Source organism: Lycorma delicatula, chromosome 10 (genome assembly GCF_047948215.1).
Source record: "Lycorma delicatula isolate Av1 chromosome 10, ASM4794821v1, whole genome shotgun sequence".
NCBI classification, from domain to species: Eukaryota; Metazoa; Arthropoda; class Insecta; order Hemiptera; family Fulgoridae; genus Lycorma; species Lycorma delicatula.
This window is the reverse complement of record NC_134464.1, coordinates 44,018,176-44,024,598: the sequence shown is the minus strand read 5'-3', so window position 1 is coordinate 44,024,598 and position 6,423 is coordinate 44,018,176.

Sequence of the window (6,423 nt, the reverse complement as noted above, 5' to 3'; positions counted from 1 at the left end):
AAAAGTATTAAATCTCTCCTTAAGCACAAAACTTAAAAAAGGCATACTTTTGGGATTTTTTTTACCGATCTATACACTTTACCGTTATTGCTATAGCAGCGTACATCGCTACAGCCGTGAAAGAAATAAACCGAAAATCTTGATTCAAATGTTTAAAAAAAATATATTTCTGTGGCCCCTAATTTTTAATTGTATTCTTGAAGTATTAGATAAGAACTTGAGGAAGGGGTACTAAATTCTACCAAAATATCATTGATCTAAAATTCGTAACGTTTATGATTGTATAATTTATGGATATCTCCATTACATGTATAATTTTTATAATGTAGTAATATTTTATCCTTGTAGCATTATATTGTTAATCCACTGTTTTTTATTTCTAAGAATGTGTGGTGTTTATTAATTTTATACGGTTAATTTTGTGTATATTGCTTAGTCAAAAACTGTTTAATTAACATTTTTTTATCGTAATTAATTACATTTCATCGACACAGTCAAGAACAGAAATACAAGTAATTAGATAACACATTTTAAAATATTTTTTAACATAAAAAAAAATAAGTAAATTTTGTTTTTAGAGAGAACAATAATTGATGGCGAGTACTTTCGTATGTCATTATATTTATTGTTACACTCATATTTAGTTATAATTTTTTTTAATTTCTATCAGGGTTTAAAGGATCATTTTTATTCCTTCATTTTAATTGTGTAAGTATCATTTCAAGTAATGAATATTATTAGAATAAGCCGAGTCAATATTTATCTTCAGCCTGTAGTTTCCATGCTGTTCTGTTGTCGTTATTTTATTATTAAATAATCGCCACATTTTGTAAGTAGTGATAAGTGTGTATTTGAACCAGTCTTATCAGTTTTTTATTGCTCAGTCAAATAGAGTTTTTTTTTTTGGGTACTTAAAGAAAACAGGATGTATGCAATACATTTTATGTACTTAATCTAGAATCTTCCTTCTTTAGAAGTGGAAATTTAGTGATTCAAAAGATTCTTAGAATATTATTTATTGTAATCACTCTGAATTGCCATTTACAAACTTGTATAGTTTTTAGAATATTAAAGTCAATGTTTTTAAACATAATTATATTTTTTCAGTTGTTTTATATTTTTTTTAACGTAAAAAGTGGTTAATTTTATTATGCAATTCAAATATTACATAGTGCATCTTGATAATGAACATCCTGTTTAAAAAAAAACAAACTTCAATATTGCATTAATAAAGGTAAATTTTAATTAATACAAAATCCAAATGAAAATGATAATTGATAAATTAACAACTAAGTTCAACATCCAAGGCTGTAACCTGATGCTTAATGGTGCAGCTTGTCATATTATTACAATCAAGCTTACAAGATTATAATTCACAATTTACTTCCTAGACTCTCTCCTTTCCTCTACACTTTAGTTGCACTGCTAGTGGTTGCAGTTTGGAATAATTTGATCTATTTAAAATTGAAGAAGAATTATAATTGTGTTAAATACAGTGTTACATTTTCAAAACACTGAGTATAAAATAGCTGTTTTGGGTGAACAGTAGGTGAATACAAATAATTGTTTTCATTAAATGGAAATCAGAAAAATACAATAAGTATATTATTATAATCATGTATTATCTTGTTTGGCTTTTATTAACTGTAAAAATGTATTCAACAATGTAAATAGAAAGAAATTATGCTTGATAGACAAATATTTTATATACAAAAACGCTTAAATAAAATGATAAAATATCTAAACGTCAACCTAATAATAGGTAATACCAACATGCTAGCAGTACAAGGTCTGTAAATAAAGTAATGAGACTAGTTTTTTTTTTGGCAGCTAAAGTGGCAACACTGTAAAGTTACTAGTAAACATGGTTATATGAACAGCTGATTTATATTAGGTATAATATTATATTAGGTATTAATATTTTTGATCTATTGTTGCCATGTGAGACGTAAACAAACTTTTGCAAACGAGTTTTTGTTGTGCGTTACAAAAATGAGTGATATTAATTATGAACAACCAAGTTTTGTGTTAGCTACTGAAACTTTTTCAGAGTTGAAAAGGGCATATGGAGATGATTCTCTGTCACGAGCCCAAGTTTTTAGGTAGTTTAAAACATTTTCAGATGGCAGGGAATCAGTTGCGGACAATCCAAGCTCTGAAAGATTATTAACTTAAAAAAGTGACCACAATGTTGATTGAATTAGAGACTTGATATGGTACAACTGGCGATTAACTGTCAGAATGATTGCAGAACAACTCAATTTGAGCCGTTACTACATTCCATCAAATTTTGACAAATAAATTGGACATGAAAAAAGTTTATGTAAAATTGGTCCCAAAAAACCTCACTGTTGAACAGAAAAACAAGGTGGAAGTATGCCACGATCTTCTAGGACAAATTGAAACTGATCCTGATTTTCCAAAAAAATTTATTACTGGAGATGAACCATATTTGAGTACAACCCAGAAACAAAATACCAGACCAAGGAGTGACACACTTCAAACTCACCACATTCCAAAAAAGCAAAAATGAGTAAATCAAAACCATGCTAATTTTGTAATTCTAAATGTAATAAAGTAAATTTAGTTTAAAACCGCATTCTTTTACAGACATCCAGTATAGGTTTGGAAATATTGTGTAAATTCTGGAGTAGATTTAAATGAACACTACTTTTATTTACCAACAATTAAATTTAACTTGAAAAATCACACACTCTACTAAATCTTTAAACTTAATAAAAATGTGAAAGATGTAATCCAAACATATTTACGTAACAAATACAAAATTTTTGTGTAGAAATATCTAGACCATTCAAATATCACACTAAGAAGCATAATCCTAGAATAAATACTGTACTTTAGATACCTGGGATAATGATGCTTGTACAATTTAAAGACTATTAAATATATGTGAAATTATTTCCTGAATTTTAAGAAGTGCGAGAAATGACACTATGCACATATCTCGATAACTTTGATTTAGTATGTAGAAAAGTAAGAAATTAATTGGGTTTAATATAAATGTTTCATGCTGTACTAACAACATCTTAAGTTTAGAATTATACAAAATTTGACAAATTTTATATTTGTCATCCTTTGTAAATGTATTCAATTAATTTGAATAGAATTTTTTTTCAAAATGCTACTAGTTTTTTTATTTTTACTCGATAATAGGTCAAAGTTATTGAAATTGATCAAATATGTATTATAAAAGATAATAATAATTTTATTTATACAATGTAAATTGAAAGAAGATTTTATAGTATTCATCAATTTTATTTTGTACGATTTAAAGTTATCAATCTTTTAACATCATACTTTGATAGATTTTATTTGTACATAAAATTTTCCCAAATATAAAAAAGTGCTCAGTTATTCATTACATTAACAATGTAGTAACAATAAACAAAGAATTACTGTTCAAGTCATAATAATTTTAATAATAAAAAAATCAACTGTGTAGCCAGAAAAAAACCACTCTCTGCATACTATTTTGATGTTTTACAATACAAAAATCAGAGAAGATGTATATAACATAGTAAAATTTATTTTAGATAACCAAAATCACACAAAAGAATAATTTTAATATAATTAATAAAGGTTTCTAAATAAATAATACCGTTTTAAGCATATGCAGTTAATTTCAAAATTATACTGTTCAAGAAATAATATAGTGTATTAATGATATAATAAAATTTATAATAAGTACACATAATAAGACAATATTTATATATTAATATAAATGTTGATTATTAATATAAATTAATATAAAAATATTGATATTAATATAAATATATAATATAAAATATAAGATAATTTTTCATTAATAAGATATGATTGTATAACATAATATATAGTAAAATAGATCTATGTATATTTATATATATATATATTAGAAAAGAAAAATTTGTTTAGAATATGTAAGTAACGTAATAAATATAATAATGTAATTTATATATAAATAACCCTACATATAAGAGGGCTATTAAAAAGAAATTAAACATATATTAAATTATTGAAAGAAAATATCACAGCATTTTTTTGTACATGGATATTGTTAGAATAAATTATCCCTGATGATAATTTTCAGATGTACTTCTCATTACAAGATTGTCATTCACTGATTCATTTTGTCGTTTATTGATTCTCTCAGATATTTTTGATATTATCCTGTTCAGTTTTAATAATTTGTTACACCTTTAATCAACAAAAAAATATATTAGTGCCAAGTACAAACAAAAGTTACATTAAAATTTTATATATATTTCCAAATTAAATGATATTATTTGAAACGAGTGTGGGCATATAAATATAAACATAGCAGTTCTGTCGTTTATGTATTGGCTTCAATGTTTATATATTGTTTAATATTAGCTGCCTGCAACAATTTGACTTATATATGGTGACAATTGGCAACAAATATAACATAATATTTACGGATATTAATATATATATATATATATATATATTATGTGCAATGGACTAGTCTAGTGGTTAACTCATCACAAATCAGTTATTGAACAGTTTATTTTCAAAGTCGAAGGTTCTGATGTTCAAATTCTGATAAAAGTTAGTTGCTTTTATATGAATTTGAATACTAGATATTGGTGTACTTTTGTGGTTGGGGTTCAATTAATCACACATCTCAGAAATGGTTGGCCTGAGTCTGTACAAGACTGCACCTCATTTATATATCATCCTCATCTCATTGTGTTTGTGGAGGGGGGTTGCTTATTGTTCACTAGTTGAATAGATTGGAACGTTCATTAGAAGAATAAAAAATTTTTAAAAAAGTATATATATAGGGTTGCACTTTGTATTTGATAAAGCCTGCCATTGAAGGCAAAAGATTTTGTATTTTGTTTTATTTTAGTAATAATATCAAATATTGTAAAATGGTTGATTTTACCTGAAGTATTATAATATGGAATGTTTGTGATTTAAATATTTTATCTGCATAATTTATTTGTATTATTCATGTAGTGACTTATTTGGATCTGAATATTTTGTTTCTTTTGTACTCCCCATGCGTCAGGAGATGTTTGCTGGTCATGTCTCGTTTCGCTTGCACTTCCTGTTTTCAGAGGGCTGTGCCCCTTGGACCATGCTGTGTTCTTTAAATTCATGCTTGTGAGCATAACAGTGATAAATACATATTAAAGACTGTTTAGTTTATAAAAAAATAACAGTGTATTGTAATTTCTTCAGAGCAAATATTTGGCCAGTACAGGATCTGAAACTTTGTGTGATTTAAGAATTTGGGTTTCAAAGCAGTCAGCCACCATCTTAAAAATATTAGTAATAGCTGGTTACCCGTACTTCATAAGGTAATAATGTATTTTTCCTGGTTCTTGTGTTATCCAACAAACACTAGAAGGTGACCCTACTTTGTTTATCTTTTTTTTTGTTTAATTACTTTATGTTTTTTAGTCAAATAATCAGAGAAAAGTGCAGCCAGTCTTTTCGCACATACAGTAACAGTAGCTGTGTTGGTTGAGCTGCCGTGCCGTGCAATGTTGCAACTCTTAAATAATAAAAATTCAAAAAACCCAAAAATGGTTTTTTGGATATTTATCTGAAGTGTATTTTTAAGCCCCAATCTAGTGAATATCTCGTTTAGTATAATCAGATATGTGAAAAATTTGTAATCATTGCTCAAATTTTTTTTACCTTTCTTCACCACTTTCAAGGTTGAATCCTTGAAAGATCTAGAAATTGGTTTTTAGATACTTACATGAAAATTGCACATACCAAAAATTAAGTTGATGTATTCACTTATTAGCAAGAAATTAAAACAATAGTAAATTTCATTTTTACTCCATTTCAACCCTTCAAACTCAAAATTTCAAAAAATCTTTTCTTAGTGTGCACTTATACCGTTAAGAACACATGTATACAAATTTTCATCAATCTGTCTTCAGTAGTTTTTGCTAGGCATTGATGAATCAGTCAGTGAGTCAGTTAGGACATGTTGCTTTACAATATTTGTTATTGATTATATATATTAATATAATATAATTAAATATTGCTTTAACAAAATTTTGTTGTCAGAACATTACACATTATCTATGACCAGTATTTTATATTATCGTTAGTACATATAGGAAGCATTGACCTATATACTATTTTAATAGTAATATAATACATAATTAATTTTGGCACAGCAATTATTAATACATAATTTATTATTAATTATTAAATGGGCACAGAAGAGGAGTATTCCTGTCTTTATACCACAGTAGACTAATAAATCAACTTATGAACATACAGAATAAAAAGATTTAAAACACATTATAATAACTATACTATTTATTGTTCTAGTAAACTGCAAAATGATTAACAACAGTTAGTTTATTAAACAATTGAAGAAAACATAAGTAACAGATAGTTTGTTTTCCAGCTACTGCCAGGTTTGTGTGTGTG